The sequence below is a fragment of the Schistocerca gregaria genome, chromosome 1 (assembly GCF_023897955.1).
Source record: "Schistocerca gregaria isolate iqSchGreg1 chromosome 1, iqSchGreg1.2, whole genome shotgun sequence".
NCBI classification, from domain to species: Eukaryota; Metazoa; Arthropoda; class Insecta; order Orthoptera; family Acrididae; genus Schistocerca; species Schistocerca gregaria.
In genome coordinates, this window is record NC_064920.1 from 319,618,258 (window position 1) to 319,639,459 (window position 21,202).

At 41.8% G+C, this 21,202-nt stretch overlaps 2 protein-coding genes across 11 annotated transcripts in view; one reads left to right on the forward strand and one right to left on the reverse strand.

The window, feature by feature from the left end:
- Positions 1-19,445, reverse strand: part of LOC126343458 (uncharacterized) — a 98,516-nt gene extending 79,071 nt beyond the window's left edge. Inside the window, exon 1 of one of the 2 annotated variants that reach the window (XM_050001939.1) lies at positions 19,379-19,445. The gene's annotated coding sequence lies outside the window, so the exon portion shown is untranslated. The remainder of the gene's footprint in view (positions 1-19,378) is intronic. The other variant, XM_050001940.1, reaches the window with a different exon arrangement.
- The window catches only part of LOC126343484 (COMM domain-containing protein 4-like), a 492,684-nt gene that overhangs the window by 199,941 nt on the left and 271,541 nt on the right, over positions 1-21,202 (forward strand). The gene's annotated exons all lie outside the window — the stretch shown is intronic.

Here is a 21,202-nt window from a genome sequence, read left to right on the forward strand (position 1 = left end):
GCTCGACCGCATGTTGCAGGTCCTGTGCGGGCCTTTCTGGATACAGAAAATGTTGGACTGGTGTCCTGGCCAGCACATTCTCCAGATCTCTCACCAATTGAAAACGATTGGTCAATGGTGGCCGGCCAACTGGCTAGTCACAATACGCCAGTCACTACTCTTGATGAACTGTGGTATCGTGTTGGAGCTGTATGGGCAGCTGTACCTGTACACGCCATCGAAGCTCTGTTTGACTCAACGCCCAGTCTATCAAGGCTGTTATTACGGACAAAGGTGGTCATTCTGGGTGATGATTTCTTATGATCTGCGTTTCATCTTGGTGTAGCAATTTTAATGACCAGTAGTGTATGTAGACATGAGAAATATAGGTGTAGAATATTAATAACGTTTGCTTTATTTAAAATGCTTTAAGGGTTTTCACGTAAGAAATTCGGAGGCCTCATTTTTACGCACGTCCTCCTATAAATAATTCATGATGTGTACTGAATTTAGTTTCTTCTGTGTATAGAAGTACGAAAGCAGGGGTATTGGTGGCATTGTAATTTTCTAAGTTATTACGGACGCGAAGCTGTATGATCTCACCAGGATTTCGCTTTTTCCCATGACATACAATGAGCATTCTACTGTCACTGACTCATCGAAGTGAGGCAGTATACAACCTATGAGGCTAAGCAAGGAAGCTATTTTGCAAATTCAAAGGTTTTCACTGTATTACCTTTATCTGAGAAATTTAATTATAGGCTGCCCTCCTCTTGCAACGCATGAAGAAATGGTAGTGCTGATATTATTACCAAAAAACGGTCTACAGTAATTCGAACACTGGATTGCCATCCTTTGGTATAAGCAACAGCTATTATCGCGTTTACGAGGTAGCCAAAACGTTCCTGAGAGGAACAAACATTGCTCGTATGTCGCCCGCATCACTGTTACAAAATAGGCATCCGATTAATGTCCTCAAACCGCCCCGATGATTGTCAGGAATAGCCTGTGTGTGACAGTCGCTAGTTCCTGTTCAAATAACTGACGTCTCCCTATTGGCATTGACGCTTGGGACAAGCCACAAAGCTATCAGTGTATGTGCAGCATGTGATCTGAAGCGACGTCGCTTTGTATTGCGCATTCGTTCACTACTATGTCGCCCGATGGAGTTTGCCACTTATTAAGTAATTTTCTTATGTGAACATTAGTGAATCACATGAATTTTATCTCGATGCTGTATACGAGTAGCATAAGAGATTTAGTGAATATTTAAAATGTTTATCTCTCCTTGTTAGCTAGTTGTGTGCGAACGTACTTGCTTTTGCAGCTCCGATCTTCTAAGGAGTTACTGATCAAACCTCGATCTCTAGTCTTTGTAATGTCAATTCAGCTATCAATTAAAATTCAAGGAAATTAAAATAATTTTAAATTTTAGCTTATTTTAAACTAAACCATATAGCATTATTTTCCATATAGGTGTTGGTTAAATTTAATTAAAAATGTTGTTAACGTTTTGTAGAAACTGGAGTTCTGAGCGATAGCTCTCCTGTCTCATAACTGAGTGTGACTGCGCTTGAAGCGGAGTTTTTTCATCGCGAATTTGAGTATAAAGCCCAAGTGAAAGATGTATTTGTTCTTCAAGTAAATGAGCGACACGTTCTCGCTCCGTTCAGCATATAAATAATGTAACAGCTTTTTTGTAATTAACTTGTAACTAATTAATAGCAGAGTATTAAGTACTATCGAAAGAAATAAAATCTGAAAGTTTTAAATTGTTCCCTTTTAATTTGATAAGGACTGCTCAAGCGCGTGTAGAACAAATGGATATCAAAATTATTGCTGAAGGCTTCTAACGTCGTATGGAATGGAAATTTATTTTTGTAGTTTACACGTCAGGTATACAACTTTCTGTCATATATGTCTTTTTCCCCCTGCATTTCTCTTTTTACTACCTTCGTGTCTTTCCTTAATTCGTCCTCACCAGTTTCGCTGGAGGCAGCGAATCGTAGGCGCGCTACCATTTGGATTACGACCCTGGTGTCGTAAACCCCGTGAGGGCTTATTGAGGAATCCACAGATACGGTAGGAGGTTCCTTCTTGTCAGAATTTCTCTCGACATATTAACATTTTCCCCAACTGTCGTTTGCGGATGTCGCCCGCTGCCTACCTCCTTGCAACGTGGTCCCAGGAACCGTCTTGTCTCATTTCATCAGCCTCCATTAAATTTGTCTAGCTACCGCAAATACGAAATACCGTCTCAACTTAACCCCAGTTCAGATTTCCTTCCGATCAGTATTTACAGTCATTTAGGTTGTTGTATTTGTCTACATCAATAATTTGTACAAGGACGGACTATGGCTTCATCTTTAAAATGCTTAATAGCTTAAACAGTAGCAAAGAAATATGATTGTTTTTAGCGCTCCCGAATACTGTTTTAGTTGGTAGCACTGTTGAGTATTTCAAAATTCTACAAACGTAGAAGGAAATGTCATGCGTCGGTTATAAGTGCGACTTAAAAATGATTATAAGCTCTACGGTTATTACTACTGAGCATGATGTGGTATTACTCATGGAGGTCTATTTAACTTGTAAGCTGTTTTAAATAAGTTTTCTTAGGAAACATCTTTTATTGAAAGACTCATATAAAGAGTGAATGCTGCTTCTTTTCACAGGTTAGAAGCGTTTCCCCGAAAAGGCTTGTAATATCCGACACAAATAATGAAGACGAGGAGTTCCGTATTTCCTGATCGCTGTTGACTGACATGTAGAAATAATTCTGACCGAGCGACCCATAATTCAAGAAACGCGTTTCATTCCTGTTATCATGTAAGATACTTGGGGAACGTGAGTGAAAAGAAAACATAGTGCGTGCTGTACAGGAAACTTTTTGCGAAGTTTTACTTGATAATAAAATTTACTTTATGGCATCACAATACCAGAAATAATGTAAATGTGGTTCTATAATATATTCTAGGGCCCTTGTAGAAAGGGACTCTTTTTCTAGGACGAATTCCCTTGAAGGGATTCCAAGTAGATACTTTTACTTTTGTGGGCTGGGAAACCTTATCGACTGAGATATCCAGCCTCGACTCACGGTCTGCCTTCCACCTTCACGTCTACCAGTACCTCTTTTCTACATTTTATACTTCACATAATATCTCGTATGTACGCATGTTAGAGCTTAAATAGTGGCAACTATTTATTCACAACCGATATAAAAGAGTATCATGTTTGCACCTGTTACTGTCCTTCAATGTAGTCACCAGAGTAGTGTAGAACCCGTTGCCAGCGACGTGGAAGGCGTAGTATACCGTTAGCAGAGCCTGTTCTGTTGATGGTGCGAATGGAGCGGTCTACTGGCTGTCGAATCTCTGGAACAGTTCTGAAGCGAATTCCACGCAGTGGTTCCTTCATCTTCGGAATCAAATAAAAGTCACATGGACTTAAGTCCGGGGACTATGGTGTATGGTACAGTACTTCCCAGTCTCATCGACCGAACAGAGCAGCCACAGCTTGCGCTGTATGCGCCCACGCATTGTCGTACAAAATGATGGGTGGGTTGCGCTTCTTTCGCAAAGCTGGTCGCAGATGATGCTCCAAAAACGAACAGTAATATTGTGCATTGACGGTGTGCCGTGGAGGAACGTAATGCGTTAGGATAACGCCATCACAGTCGATTACAAGAATAACGATAACTTTAAATCGCTCCATTCGTACCATCAACAGAACAGGCTCTGCTAACGGTATATTACGCCTTCCAGATCGCTGGCAACGGGCTCTACACAACTCTGGTGACTACTTTGAAGGACAGTAACAGGTGCAAACATGTAACTCTTTTGTATCGGTTGTGAATAAATAGTTGCCGCTACTTAAGTTCCGACCCTCGTACATTGCTGTACTAGCACTTCCGGGACAAATAATTTTGCTGAAAATTGGCATAGTCACAGCCTAGGGATTATTTCAAGAGTGAATTTATCAATCTTCAGTTATGTGTGTGATGTTTTGGAACTTTCTATTATGGAATACAGTGTGCTTCTTAAACAGTTTTCCCCAGTGGTATATATATTCAGACAACCCTGTGAAATGCGGAATTGAGTAGCAGATGTCACGAGACGCGTACCAGACGGTATAAAAGGAAGCGGGGCGTACTGTGTTGTCATTATAGAAGCAGTAATAGCAGACTAGGTCCACCAGAAAAAGCTCAGCGACTTCGAACGTGTACCAGTCATTTAATGTCACCTGAGTAACAAATCAATCACTGACATTCTAGCCCTTCTACTGCTATCCAAGTCGACTGTTGGCGATGAGATAGTGATATGGAAATGCAAAGGCAACAGCTAAGTCAAAACCAGGCAGGTCTCATGTACTGACGACAGGGACCATCGAGCAATGCGGAGAGCAGTTGCAAAAACCAGCAGCAAATCAGCGGAAAGAGTCATTCGTAGTTTAAAAAGAGTGTGGTATAATGTTGTAGCAGCTTCACGTAAATGACATATTTCTGTAGTCATTACTAATTGGCGCTTCAGATGGTCTAAATGCGACGCCACTTGTCAGTGGATGACTGGAAACGATTAATTTGTAGTGATGAATCGCGCTATGCCACATATCAACCCGTTTAGTGGTATAAGTTCATCTACATCTACGTGATTATTCTGCTATTCACAATAATGTGCCTGGCAGAGGGTTCAATGAACCACCTTCATGATGTCTCTCTACCGTTCCACTCTCGAACAGCACGCGGGAAAAACGAGCACTTAAATTTTTCCGTGCGAGCCCTGATTTCTCTTATTTTATCGTGATGATCATTACTCCCTATGTAGGTGGGTGCCAACAGAATGTTTTCGCAATCGGAGGAGAAAAGTGGTAATTGAAATTTCATGAGAAGATCCCGTCGCAACGAGAAACGCCTTTGTTTTAATGATTGCCACCCCAATTCACGCATCATGCCTGTGACACTATCTCCCCTATTTCGCGATAATACAAAATGAGCTGCCCTTCTTTGTACTTTTTCGATGTCATCCGTCAGTCACACCTTTGCGGATCCCACAACGCACAGCAGTACTCCAGAATAGGGCGAACAAGCTTAGTGTAAGCAGTCTCTTTGGTAGACCTGATGCACCTTCTAAGTGTTCTGCCAATGAATCGCAGTCTTTGGTTTGCTCTACCCACAATATTATCTATGTGATGGTTCCAATTTAGGTTATTTGTAAGTGAAGTCGGTAAGTATTTAGTTGAATTTACAGCTCTCAGATTTGTGTGACTTATCGCGTAATCGAAATGTAGCTGATTTCTTTTAGCGCTCATGTGAATAACTTCGCACTTTTCTTTATTCGGGGTCGATTGACACTTTTCGCACCATACAGATATCTTATCTAAATCATTTTGCAAGTCGTTTTGATCATCTGATGCGTTTGGTGAATGCTTGGAAAACCGTACCTTCCATCATCATTAGTGCCACACTGATGTACGGAGGAAATAGTGTTACGACGTGGGGTGTTGTTCGTTGTTAGCTTGTACCTTATTTCGCTTAAGAAAACGCAAAATGGGGAAAGGTATGAACACATTTTACAACGTTATGTATTGTGTACGCTAGAGGAACACTTCGGGTACAATCACAGACTGTACAAACACGACAATGCATCGTCCATCAAATCAGCGTTAAGTGAGACGATGGTTCATGGCCAGTAAAATTATTGAAGTGTACTGGCCTGAGCAGATGTGGACCTGAACTCAAGGGAACACCTGTACGATGAGTTACAACGTCGACTTCGCTCCAGACTGTAGCGCCCAGCGCCACTACTTTCTCTGGTTTCCGCTCGTGAAGACATTCAGACACCTCATCAGCAGAGTTCAAACTATAAAGGCAAAATCTTCGTACATCGATATTTAAAGTGGATGAAAGTGGGACACATCTGGTATAATTTTTATTAAAAATGAAACTCCTCCAGCTGCACTTGAGATTTTATGTTTATTTGGCTATTAGTTTCGACGTTGCGTCAACGCCATCTTCAGGCGCGTACACTTTGATGGAATCAGTTGTGTGTAATTCACTGCTCGCCATCCGTGTGGAGCACGTGTTGGTCCCACTGCGGACTTCTATTACTGAGCCACACACAATCGATTTCATCAAAGTGTACGGGCCTGAAGATGGCGTTGACGCAACGTCGAAATTAGTAGCCAAAGATAAAATCTCAAGTACAGCTGGAGGAGTTTCATTTTTAATAAAAAAATAAAGGCAAAAGGCGTCCACATCCCATATTAATATCGACTAATAGGTGTCAGGATACTTCGGCCAGATAGTGTAAAATGTCTCTGTCTGCAACATCACGTAGGATTTTATATGGCTAGTGAAAGTCCATTTTTTTCCCGCGTTGAATCGTTTCTCCAGAGAAAATGGTTTATCTATGTTCCCTCAACATAAGAAAATCAGTCTTAAGATTGTCGACAACGAGGTCGTAAGTGCTGAAGTCGAGCTCGGATAGGAACAGAAGTCGGCAGTGTCCTTTGCAAGGGAACAATCGAGGTATTCGTCGTAGGGTAATCATAGAGAACATAATGTAGGTAAGACGTTTAATTCAAGGGTGTACTACCGGATCTCAGAATACATTTGGGACCGCAATCCGGCCGTGCTCCTGCGAATTAATTTTCCATCATCTACGTCGGGAAAACTGAAGTGTCTCAAAATCATGATATCCAGGCGGGAATTTGAACTTTACTCCTCCGAAGTCTTATTCCATGCGCCACCTCCAGATCTGCTTCAATTGATGATTGAATAGCAGAAAAAATATTGTCACCGCAGCATCGGTATGACAGTGACTTGGAAACTTCCACATACGAACGACAGATACCAGCGTTTGATAAATTTCCAATCGACGGATCTTGTAACAAATATTTTATGTGATTGTTTCTTTTAGATTTCTAGACAGTTTGAATTTTAAATCTCGCTGGCACTTATCTCACACGTAAGTAAAATTTATAGCTTTGTAATATTCTTTGGCGTAAATGTTGTTACTTCGTTGAACGGTTTCGATCCTGTAATATGGTGACTTTGCACACAAATGAACGAACTGGACTCTGAAATCGGAACTCAGTTGTGCCATTAGTTTGTTTTTCATTAGACTGCAGGACCATACAGCTGGTGTATAAAGGTTCAAATCTTACCCATTTTTGTATATACATGTAAAAAATTGTATTTACTTATTGTCAGTGACTTCCTTATTTGTCACTGGCATTGTATGCCCGAGACAGGAGTCAAACCGCTACCTCTACATTATGGGGCTGCAACGATAGCTCGCAACTACGCAGACTGGCTGATTGTCGTTTCCCTAGTTTCTCTAACAAAAGTCACATTAAGCGACTGCCAGAACAGATCCAGTAGAAAGTCATGAATAGAGCAGTTTCCGTGATTGTGCTCAACTGAGATACGGGAGGAGGCACTCAACATACTGCCGGCTCTGTGCAATCTATAATTCCTCCTCTGGTAAGTTGTCTTGACTTGATATAACATGAAGGGGAGCAGTGTCTAGTATTTGTGCGTGCCTCCTGCCGCTAGAGAGCTCCGAACTACAGCGTGTAACATGGCGATGTGTAACGTCAATATGTCAGTTCTTGAGAAACAGCGTACTGTAATTGAGTTTCGAATTGGAAGAGTTCGTCTACATATGGAACAACCTCTCCTTCAGCATGGCAGTGCAGGACCAGAGATGAGATGTGCGATATCTGCAACAATCACACGCCTTGGGTTCACTCTCGACTATGATACTCCATACAGTCCCGACATGGCACTGTGCGATTTTCATCTGTTTCCAGAACTTAAGGAATACATACTAGGACTTCACTTTGGTAGTGATAAAACGGTGCAATCAGAGGTGAGGTAGTGGCTCCGTCAACACAGTCAAACATTCTAGCATGACTATATCAACAAACTGGTCTCTTGTGGGAGAAATATGTTTGTCACCAGGGTACTATGTCAAGAAATAAGTATGTAAACATGAAGAATAAGATGTACAATGTTGCAGCGTTTGCTTTGTTTAAAAAGCTTTAAGTGTTTTCCATTACTTTTCAGCACGCCCAGGTCCTTTTTTAATACTGACGATCTATTTCATACTACTGTATATCATCCTGTACGCTGTTGTAAATATTTTGTGCTACCTGATATTAGAAAATGGACCGCAACTGACTTATAGTAAAGAAACTTTTACCAGCAACTCTTGATTGTGAGTCATGACTTTTTCAAACAGCTCTCGATGTTTACGCTGCCGACTAACATTTATCAGTATTTTGAATATAGTTATAAAAACCTTCAATCCCCCAAAAATTATTTATTCTTTGTAACTACAATGTAGACAGTATCGTAGCAGAACCGGCGAGTGTATGGAGTCTCCGCGATGAGGTCCGTAATTGCGGGAAATAACGCTTCACGTGGTCTTTTGAGGCATCTCGGACTGTGCTCTACTCCTTGAGCCAAATCAGGCACTTAACTCGATTGATAACATAGGATTGCAATCAACGCAGCGCGGAAGGGGATTGCTCTGTCAGCAATCAAACGCAAGGCAGCTAATTTGGTTATTGGGAAATTGCAGTCCGTCTCCCGCTGACTGTAGTCACGTATGTTAAACGCGGTGAGTAATTAACCACCCTCTCTATGTTTTATTCCACTTTTCCTTACGTCTGGTGCAGTACTTGAAGGTTTCACTCGGTGCTATAGTACATATGGGGAGAACACACTTGGTCTGTTAACACACGTGCCGGAAACGCCTACTCGCTTTCAGGGGATTAGGGCAGTCTGTGTTAGTGACTCACTTTTGTAATGGACCTATTCGGCACAGATTGTGAAGGGAACTACAGTTCTATGACGCGTTCCTGATCCGAATTTAGACGTACGCAAATATGAATATAAGACACCAGAAAATCAATTTCAAACAGTATTCTAACATTTCTCGAGGATTACGACGGGTAATGAATAAACTCCGTTTGTGATACGGGGAAAATGCTTCCAGGATTTGAGCCCCAGGCACTAACTGAACAAGTCTTTTATTCTGTAATTTTCAATCAGGAGGATTTGTAGCTACAATGAATTTTTTAAATGATTTCGTGATGCCTTCAGCTGCCATTCTCTTAATTTCAAAAACGATTGTACAATATCGGCCTTAAGCCATTTTCAAGTTTTTTATGGATGATTTTTTTTTGCAACATCTGCTTCCTAAAATAGCATAAAACCTCTCTAATTTATTTTTTTGAGCATAACATGAAGTCATAGGAACAAGGACGTATATGCCATAATTTGCTACTAAAAAATAATCCCTAAAATACTTGAGAATGGCCTAAGACCGAAATTGTACAATCGTACACGAAATAAAGAGAATGGCAGCTAAAGGCATCACGAAATATTTTTAAAAAAAATGTGTTACATTGTTTATTCGGCCTCTGTAAGTGTGTGACAGAGCACAGTATACACGACTTATCACGATTATTAGTTGAAGCTGACACGGGTAAAGGTAACGATAATAGAAATAGATAATTTCCGCAAACATGGATCCGCAAATGAGCCAGTTGCGAGGCAATTGTGAATGCTTTTTACAAACCGACGTTGACTTTAGTACGAAATATTGTCCTGCTTAATAGAAATGAATTCGGAATGAAAACTTTTCGATTAGTTCCCCTACTAATTGGACTGACATTTCACCCACGACCTAAATTCACAAGAAATACGACACTACGGGAGTGCTGTACACTTTTCTTTTGACGTCACACAGGCAGAAAAATCCAGAGGATTTGGGTCACGCAATCTGAGAGGCTAAAGTGCAGGTCCTGCTCGACCTATCCATCTTCGACGTAGCGGCACGTTATGTCTTACATACCCAGCAACATGTACCGGTGCCTGATGATGCGTGGACTACAGTCCCCAACCGCGGGTCGTGCGTGTAATTTGAAAAGTCTTGAGAGGATACTGAATCGAATAGTTTACATTTAAAATACGCTACTGGCCATTAAAATTGCCACACCACGAAGATGACGTGCTACAGACGCGAAATTTAACCGACAGGAAGAAGATGCAGTGTTATGAAAATGATTAGCTTTTCGGGGCATTCACACAAGGTTGGCTCCGGTAGTGACACCTACAACGGGCTGACATGAGGAAAGTTTCCAACCGATTTCTCATACACAAACAGCAGTTGACCGGCGTTGCCTGGTGAAACGTTGTTGTGATGCCTCGTGTAAGGAGGAGAAATGCGTACCATCACGTTTCCGTCTTTGACAATGGTCGGATTGTAGCCTATCGCGATTGCAGTTTATCGTATCGCGACATTGCTGCTCCCGTTGGTCGAGATCCAACGACTGTTAGTAGAATATGGAATCGGTTGGTTCAGGAGGGTAATACGGAACGCCGTGCTGGATCCCAACGGCCTCGTATCACTAGCAATCGAGATGACAGGCATCTTATCCGCATGGCTGTAACGGATCGTGCAGCCACGTCTCGGTACCTGAGTCAAAAGGTGGGGGCGTTTGCAAGACAACTACCATCTGCACGAACAGTTCGAAGACGTTTGCAGCAGCATGGACTATCAGCTCGGAGACAATGGCTACGGTTACCCTTGACGCTGCATCACAGACAGGAGCGCCTGTGACGGTGTACTCAACGATTAACCTGGGTGCACGAATGACGAAACGTCGTTTTTTCGGATGATTCCAGGTTCCGTTTACAGCGTCATGATGGTCGCATCCGTGTTTGGCGGCATCGCGGTGGACGCACATTGGAAGCGTGTATTCGTCACCGCCATACTGGCGTATCACCGGGCGTGGTGCCATTGGTTACATGTTTCGGTCACCTCTTGTTCGCATTGACGGCACTTTGAACAGTGGACGTTACCTTTCAGATGTGTTACGACCCGTGGCTCTACCCTTCATTTGATCCCTGCGAAACACTACATTTCAGCAGGATAATGCTCGACCGCATGTTGCAGGTCCTGTGCGGGCCTTTCTGGATACAGAAAATGTTGGACTGGTGTCCTGGCCAGCACATTCTCCAGATCTCTCACCAATTGAAAACGATTGGTCAATGGTGGCCGGCCAACTGGCTAGTCACAATACGCCAGTCACTACTCTTGATGAACTGTGGTATCGTGTTGGAGCTGTATGGGCAGCTGTACCTGTACATGCCATCGAAGCTCTGTTTGACTCAACGCCCAGTCTATCAAGGCTGTTATTACGGCCAAAGGTGGTCATTCTGGGTGATGATTTCTTATGATCTATGCACCCAAATTGCGTGAAAATGTAATCGCATGTCAGTTGTAGTATCATATATTTGTCCAATGAATATCCGTTTATCATCTGCATTTCTTCTTGGTGTAGCAATTTTAATGGCCAATAGTGTACATTTGTATTAACTAGGACAACATTTGGTACTAAGTTATGTTGGGGCTTGTAACCACACTTCTTCAATAGTGTCGCAAACGGTTCGTTTCAGAACCCATATTTACAGGCACTTTTTTTGCTTTTATCGTTTACACTTTGACCCGTATCAATTTTTTGCTACTAATTATAATATGTCTTGGATAGATCGACTTCTTATGAAGTTGTTTCAAATTCTGTCGTAGCCAAATTTTAAAGTGGCTTTCGGTTTTCATATTGCACCTACCGAGGTAACGTAGTGGCTAGTACACTGGACTCGCATTCGTGAGAAGGAGGCGACGATTCAAACCCGCGTCCGGCCATCCTGCTTTAGGTTCTACGTCATTTCCTAAATCGCTTCAGGAAAATGCCGTGATGGTTCCTTTTAAAGGGCACGACCGATTTCCATCCCCATCCTCTCCTAATCCGAGCTTTTGCTCCGTCCCCAATGACCTCTTTGTCGATGGGACGTTCAACAGTAATCCCCTCCTCCTCCGTTTTCATGCGTAAGTCAGTAGGTGTTTCTCCTCAGTTTATTATCAAAACTGAGTTACTAAACTGTCTCTAATGATACCAGTTACCATAGAACTTGAAATGCTAACTAAAAGTAACTTTGCTTTTGAAATGTGACTGTAATATTTGCCATTGCATCCAACAAACTGACGAGATACATTACTTGACTCGCTTTCGGGAGGAGAGGGAATCATAACTGTGTCCGTCCACACGAATTAAGCTTTTCGTGCTTTTCCCTAAAACTACTTGAGGTGATGCTTCCCTACCATCGTCTCTATTTGGACGTTGTATCACACTCCAAAGCCTGACTCAACAGCGGTACATCACTATGCATTTTTCTTTGTTTCGTTGAGTTGTCTGACCAAGAAATTTTTTTAGCTGCTTCTTTTAATTTACATTTAGTGACATCATTCTGTGCCTTCAAACATGTGCAACATGATAGAAATGCGCCACCTGCGTCGCTTCTTAGTCGTAAAAAACAAACACACAATACTCCGCGTCGAAGTGGTAGTATGCTCGTAGCACAATAATGATCTTGCCCTTACAGTAAGTGTACTTCCATATAGCTGAATTTACCCAGCCCAACGCAAGTGGAACAGTGAATCTGAGTCACCGGCTGATGGCTGCATTTGAACAGGAATATTTTTCATTTACCTCCCGAGACTTTCACACCAGGGACAAGAAACGCTGGACTTTTCTGTACGCAAACATCACTGAAAATGAGACCACTGAAGAAATGAACTGCCATTCGAATAGTATTCTGTCAGATCACATGGGAGTTGCAAATACACAGGAACACAGCGCTCAAGGTTGGCGATATAAGATGATCCAGTTGTTTGTAGTCATACAAGTTTCTGTATAGAGCCCAACAACGTTACACGCAAGTGAGTCTACGAATGAATACAGTGGCATATCAGAGAGAGGAAATTGTTAAGGTCCTCTGACATGCGCCTCAGTGAAGGCCGCATATTGACGGTATTTAAAAGCACCAAGAGATTCAGTCTTTGTCGGAGCATGTTGGAAATTCCAGCTGATGTGATGTCGAGTAAAGAGTGGTCGGCAGAGCGCCATTCTTTACCCTGAATCTGATAACAAAAGTAATCACAATAATTATTAAGATGCATTATATTATGTATTGAAATAAAGAAAGGAGGGGGGGGGGGGGAACAAGGTCGGACGGAGATGTATGACGAACGAAACTAGTAGTGTCATTTACAAATGAACGATCAATCCATTTGTCTTATGTGTCTTTGGGTAACCACAGCAAACCAAAAGCTGGATGGGATCACGGGGACTTTCCTTGTGTGAAATGAAATGTCTCAAACAATTTTCGTTAGTCTCTATGCAGTAGATTCACTGCAGGTATTATCTTTAATGTTACTCCATCTGCAAAGAACAATTGTTGCTAACTGACAAGTTAGTTAAACGGTAAATCATCGTACGTATCCTACGAGACTTTCTTTTAATTTAATAATAAAGTCCACAAACAAAAGCTGTTCCATGAGGGAGTAAGGAGACGCTGCTTTCCTATTCAAATGTGTATTAATATCTAAGGGACCAAACTGCTGAGGTCATCGGTACCTAGACTTACGCAACTTAAACTAACTTATACTAAGAACAACACACGCACCCATGGCCGAAGGTGAACTCGAACCTCCGGCGGGAGGGGCCGCGCAATCCGCGACATGGCGCCGCAGTCCGCGTGGCCATTCCGCGCGGTCTGCTGCTTTCCTGTCGTAAGCCGTTAGAGACGGAGCTCTGGGTCAAAATGTTCAACATTTAGGGACGAAACAGCCTATATTCTATTCTAATAAACCGTCCTGGTATTCTCCTACCAATAAGTAGATCTGAATCTGGTCGCTCCCACATGAGAGACCGATAAGACACCTAGCTGGTGTTGCGAAGACTTGACGGTAGTCGGCCTTGTAGCCGTGCGGTTCTAGGCGCTTCAGTCTGGAACCGCGTGACCGCTACGATCGCAGGTTCGAATCGTGCCTCGGGCTTGAATGTGTGTGATGTCCTTAAGTTAGTTAGATTTAAGTAATTCTAAGTTCTAGGGGACTGATGACCATAGATGTTAAGTCCCATAGTGCTCAGAGCCATTTGAACCATTTTGAACTTGACGGTAGGTGTTCACCAAGTATGCAAAGGTTTTGTCCTGTAAACAGAAACTGTTCGTAGGCGCTTAGAGTTTCTCGACTACTTTCACAATTTCGCTTGACTTCTTGTATTTCACCGAGCCAGGTGGCACGATGGTTAACACGCTCGACTCGAGTTAAGGAAGAAGATGGTTCAAATCCCAGTCTGGCCATCTCGTTTTTAGTCTTTCGTGATTTCCCTAAACCGCTCCAGGCAAAGGTCGAGAAGGTTCTTTTGAAAAGGGCTCGGCGGATATTCTTCCCCATCATTTTGTAATTCAAGCTTGTGTTCCGACTCTAATGACCTCGTTGTCGGCAGGACCTTAAACTCTCCTTTTTCCTTCCTTTCGTTTCATTGTATTTCGGTGGTACGGAATAAACAAATTATATTTGATACTGTAATTTTACCAGTCTGCGTCGACGCCATAATATTACCAAACTATTGTAACCTATGTTACAAAACGATTACTTTCACCTCTTTCATAAATATTGATGTAAATAACGGTAACGAAACAAGAGAAATAATCACGATGTCAACATTTATCTAAGAATAAATTCCGCGAGTTTCGGATTCTCTTGATATTTCATTTCATGATTTATTTTTAATAGGCTGCTCAGATTTATGTGAAGCTAATAAAGATTTGGTTTAAACATAATATTCTACTTTGCCCTTTTTCCTGGCGTTTATCATGTCTAGTACGGATTTCGCTTTATCATGATTTGGCAAATTATATGTACTATTTAACTTTGTGGCCGGATGTCCTAGTTGATGCCACAGCCCTCAAGGGAAGAAAGAAGCGTCCGCCAGTTGTCTGTGAAGCATGTAAACTTTGTTCTGTGTATGGTGGAATTTCTCTGAGACGCAAATATGGGGAACAGCCGAGCACTTGCCTAACTCAGTGTGGGAAACCATCTAAAAATCGCAGTCAGGCTCGCCGGTGTACCTTAATCCGCCGCACGGATTCTGTCCAGGTCTGTCTTACCTCCCAGACTCACACGTTAGCGTACTACGCGACACGAGCAGGCTTTATTTGAGCACACTGTGTCATTCGCACCTGCACGAGTCAGTGCAGTTTGTAGAACCGTACATCTTTGAGTGTATAGACCTGTAGGTGGCCCTGTTTTTCGTTATGTAGACATGTTTCTAAACAGTGTAACGCGTAAAGAGATCACTATGTAAACCATAACTGGAAATTAAAGATTGTGGAGACCATGTCGAAAAACTTGTGCTTACTATTTCTGGAGAACTTGCCACTAGAACATCCTTTTACAACCTGCGTATTGCTGCAACAGACGTCAGACACAAAATGTTGATGCTGTAACATCTGTAGAAATAAAAATACGAAGTGGAGGATGGCAACTACAATCAATACAAACGGAAAAATTTCTGTTACATTTATTAGTTGTTGGCCTATACTTTAAAATTTTCTAAGATATAGTGCTGTCTTTGTGTCAGTTTCGTTCTTAGCATCCGCTGCCGCTATCTGTCTGCTCACATGGAAATAGTGTCTACTCATTTCTCCCAGTCTGTCTTGCCTTTCCGTACCAACTTCTTTATTCTCGGTCCAAAAAATGGTCAAATGGCTCTGAGTACTATGCGACTCAACGTCTGAGGTCATCAGTCGCCTAGAACTTAGAACTAATGAAACCTAACTAACCTAAGGACTTCACACACATCCATGCCCGAGGCAGGATTCGAACCTTCGACCGTAGCGGTAGCTCGGCTCCATACTGTAGCGCCCAGAACCGCACGACCGCTCCGGCCGGCTATTCTCGGTCTCATTGTAAATGAAAATGTAAAGATTGCGCAGCACTGATGTACATGAGCAGCTTGTATGCTACTGGTGTAGAATTAGGCTACTGTAAACGTACAGAAGAACAAGAGTTAGGAAAGAGCGAGAGAGAAGACCCATAGCGTGTCGCTTTACCAAGTGTACGGCGTCTGCGTGCCCCCGCGTGGTAGGCAGACCCGCAGTGCGCTCGTCCAGTCAGTAAGACGAGCCCGAGGCGCGGGAGAGGTCGCTTCACAGGTATGGCACCATTCATCGCTTTGCGCATTGCTGTACTCTCTACGCGTAGAGACTCAGAAACTTAGAACAGAGGATTGTGCTAACGAGCAATTTGAGCGTTGGGATGCAAACTAAATGTGAAAGATCACGTTCTTTTTTTGAAAGAAGGAAAATAGTATCAGAAATTGTCGCACCACGATGGTCCTGTCTTAAAATATTTAATGTCGTGGGTGACCCTGCGTACATGCCGGTAAGCATCAGGCAGGAAATCGAAAAATCCCCAGATATTCAAAAACAAAGCAAAAGAATATTTCTATCGGTTCAAATGGCTCTGAGCACTATGGGACTTAACATCTGAAGTCATCAGTCCCCTAGAACTTAGAACTACTTAAACCTAACTAACCTAAGCACATCATACCGTAGCGGTCGCGCGGTTCCAGACTGAAGCGCCTAGAACCGCTCGGCCACTGCGACGCAAGAATACTTATATTAACGAATGTAAATTTCGCTTAACTCTGAAGTTCTTATTAAAAAGATCTTGACCTTGTCACTACGTGAACAGTCTTCAGTGTTCTGCAAAGTTAAATGAATACTTGGTTTGAAGTATGAGATAAAGACACCGGCTGAATGTTCTTGGAGAAGGAGCAGGGACCATTTTTTTCAGAATGGTTGTTACTCTCCTCATAACCATATACACGTACCAGTGTTCTAGAAGTAATTCTCGCAATTATCAGTGTGAGTAAATTACCAGTACTCATAATTTGTTGTTATTGTACTTTACAGAAGTAGCCTACAGTAGCTTTTCCTGTCTGTTATTGCAGAACTTGACCTGTTTCTCATCACTAATAGCTCTCCTTCGTAATGTGTGAATGAATGAGTTCTGCAAATCATTGTGGTACGACGTCAATTCACAACTATTACTTTTTTTCATTTAACCTCGTAATGCTGAGCGCACCTCACGGATCGGAAATGGTCACCACTAATCGAACCCGCGGCTTCCACAATAGTAATCAGAGATGTTAACCACTAGGCCACAGAGGCAGTCTTTAAGTTAGTTTGTAAATCAAGTAATGAAGTATTTGGCATATCTGAAAGGTGGTGTGGCATAGTTTGCTTCGTTTAAGACTTAATCGTACCTGCCTCCTTCTTCTTGATTAATGTTCTTTACAGTGGAGACCGTGGTTCTTAATGCCGCCTCGACTGCTAGTCTGCGTTTTAAATTTGCCATTATTTTGTGTAACATTCATAGATACAGGGTATAAAATAAGAGATAAGGAATCAAGTACCAAGTGCGTGACTAATGTTGCGAACGATGATGAGAGTGTATCAGTTCTTTTGTGACTGTAGAGCATTAAGCATTTTTCAAATAATGTAACCGGAAATGAGATCGTTAATATCTTCCTTCGCATAGTGGAACGTGCCTTTTAGGGATGAAAGGTACCATGCAAAATTAAGACTATTCTGACAAAAAATTTAATTAGTTTTCTACATAGCAAATAAAGTAAAAATTATTGTTTTGCACAAGCAGCTGCATTACTTTTCGCATAAAAGAGTTATATAATAGTACAAAAACTGTATTTTACTAAAAGTGTCCACACCGACTTCTAACAGATAAAAATTATGGAACTGATATATACTGAAGTACATTTACATCGGATTTTCACAGTGGTTTGGGAGTTCTGCTTATAGGGAATCAGTAAATCAAGTATAAAAGGTGTCATGGATTAGGGCGCTCTGTCTGCTATATGAGATACACTCTCATTCGATAAAAAAAAATATTTCGTGCTTTCCCCATAAAAGCTTCTTCTGTTGATTCATATTTGTTTGGACCTACTGTTTCTCGTAGTAGAAAAAAATATTTCGGATAATATGAACGCCTTTTCGGTACACGGATGATCAATGCTTCTAACATATTGGTATAGTACAAGAGACAAATCTGTAAAGATTGTGTAGAAAGATGATGTACGTCTTCTATTGGTGACATATTTCTTCGATCAGAGTAATAAGACTTTATTCCGAAAGCACAAGTTAGGCTGGAAAAGCGGTAACAAAATAATGAGTGAAGGGATTAACGACTTTTTATTTCTGTGCAGCCCTGTATATTGCCCATCTGTTGTATAAACATGAATACAAAAAAACATTTGTCATCAGATCTTTTTAAAATCTGGAAGTTCAAAACTATAGTATAGAATAAAACATGCACACTTCTCAGCATCTGTTTAACATATCTTCACTACAGGATATTAACTTCGACAGATCTCTTTATATATTACTGACAATTGGCTAGTATTTAGTATAGCGAGCACATCTGTAGTGAAAGCTCTGACATAGTTAAGATATAGTCGTCACACATACTATTTTCTATTTGTATTCTATATCTAACGTGAAACTTATACAATGCAGATCATGAATTATATTCTAATCGTTTACACAGAGGATGAAAAGTACACAATCGATAGCATATAAACTGACCGGTGGGAGATGTGTAGGAAGTACGCATATAGTATATAAACAGGCACATATAAGAGGTGTAGGAAGCGTAAGAGGAGATTGGCGTCAATTTTCTGAAATGCGCGACAGAAATGAACGAGAGATAAGTTCCAAAAATTAGAAACAAGTCATAAAATTTGAAAAAATGACAAATTGTGCTTGGAGAGTAAACAATTGGTTGATTACGTTCTTTTATTTTTATATGTACTTTTTACTACACAGGTACGTAAGAGAGCGTTCCACAATGCCTTAACCAATTTCGACCAGCCAGTGGTCATCTTCATACCGTGAACACACGGAAGAGAGTGTTTTACACCGCTTGCAAAACCTCGACATTTAACTACTGTTGCCTTTAGTATCGCTGACAACTGAAGGGAAACAGTTTGCAACATGTGTCTTTAGGTATAACTTAATACCTTTTTATCATTACATCGTTATACAGCAGATTTTGTAGAGTTTGTAATGTTTCTTCGTCTCCTCTTTTTATTAGTTGAGAGACTGAAAATGACGTCTGGCTGGAAAAAATTGGTTACGTCATTGTGATATACTCTTGTGGTCTCGTCGCAAAAATATTATAAAAAGCAGAAGAGATTAGTTTGTAATGTAGCGTGTAGAACAGGTGTAGGATACCAGACAGGCAGACAACTTCTGAAGAACGCAGCATGTTTTAAGTATAATCCCAGAGGTAGAGAGGAACACAGTTTGGAGAGGATACACACAGTAATGAGACATTTGGTAGCTACACCTATGTACGAGTCCAATCGAGATAGCAACGCTACCCGCGAAGCAAAGCGGGCAGCCTGCAGCCGACCAGGGAGTACTGCTGTAGCTAGCGGCTACCGGCCGCAGCTGCCGTACCTGTTGGAGTGGCAGCCGCCGTGTGCTGAGCCGTCCGCGCTGCGCCCGCCTGCTGCCGCCGCCGACTGTGGTGGCCGCCGCGGCGCGCCCCGCGCTGTTATAACACGCGTGCCCACTCCTACGTCCCGCGCTCCCATTGGCTGAGATCCCGTCCTGCCGGAGGGGGCGGGGCCGCAGCCGCCCCCGCCACTCACGACGTGCATCAACGCCGCCGTTGCTAATTTTTGCACTTGCTTCACAATTTCTCTCCACCCACCACCCACGTCAACGCTTACGGATCGCGCTATCCTCCGACTACAGACATCGACGTCAGCATACTAAATAACTTATTGTTAAACTTTTCGTGTTCTTTGTTCCCTTAATTGTGACGACATTCCAGACGTTAATATACTGACGAAAAAAAAAAATCGCAACATCAAAAAATTAATACTGTAGAGTAAGAACTTTCGGGAATACGTTTATCGTGATAAGATGTTTAGGTGATTAACATTGAAAAATCACAGGTAAGCGCGAGATAAGCCACTGCAAATGTAAAATTCTGTTGTATTAATAATCGGTGTACCCGCCAGAATGTCGAATCCAAACGTGCATGCATTGTGTTGTACAGGTGGCGCATGGCAGTTTATGGGATAGAGTTCCACTTGGTCAGTCAACACAGGGACGATTAATGCTGTTTGTGGATGACGCTAAGGTTGTCGTCCGATGATGTTTCATGTATGCTCGATTGGAGAAAAGTCTGGTGATCGAGCAGGTCAATGGAACATGTCGACACTGTGCAGAGCATGCTGGGTCGCAACAGAGGTACATGGGAATGTCGTTCATTAAGGGGGGTAGGACGTCAAACGGGACGACCTGGAGCAGGAGAGACACCACAGGACATTTTAATTTCCACTGTCTATACTTTTACAAGTAAATTCATAAAACTTTGTCAGCATGACCAGGAAGGATTCAGAATTCACACTCGCAGCAGCGGAACTTCAAAAATATAACAAAACAAATTTTTTACATGTAAAATTTCATTATTTTTTCACTTGGTATTGGCTGCATTTTTTGCTGTAGGTACACTTTTCTTCATAAGTAAGAGAGATTCTTCGATGAATTTTGCACAGCATACAAACCATACTTACAGGTGTATGAAACTCTAGAATTTCCCAAATCTGTTAAAAACTGTGGTAAAAAATGAGATACTTAACTATAAAATTCGAGTTTTCTCTAAACACTAAGTTTAAAACGTAACAGCCCATTTATTTTTCCATAGATTAAATAAATTCTAGAGTTTTATACACCTGTTAGTATGGTTAATATAAGCTGTGTAAAATTCATCGAAGAATCTCTCTTACTTACGAAGAAAAGTGTACCTCTAGCAACAAATGCAGCCAACAGTAAGTGAAAAAAAATCATGAAATTTCACATTTAAAAAATATTATTTTTTCGTGTTTTTGAACTTCCACTGCTATGAGTGTGAATCTTGAATCCTTCCTGGTCATGCTGGCAAAGTTTTATAAATTTATTTGTAAAAGTATAGACAGTGGAAATTAAAATGTCCTGTGGTGCCTCTCCTTCTCGAAGTCGGCCCGTTTGACGTCCTACCCCCTTAATGTAAGCGAGAGATAAGTCACTGCAAATGTAAAATTCTGTCATGCTAATAATCTGTGTACCCGCCAGAATGTCGAATCCAAACGTGCATGCATTGTGTTGTACAGGTGGCGCATGGCAGTTTATGGGATAGATTTCCATGCCTGTTGCACTTGGTCAGTCAATACAGGCACGATTAACGCTGTTTGCGAAGTTGTCGTCCGATGATGTTCCGTGTATGCTCGATTG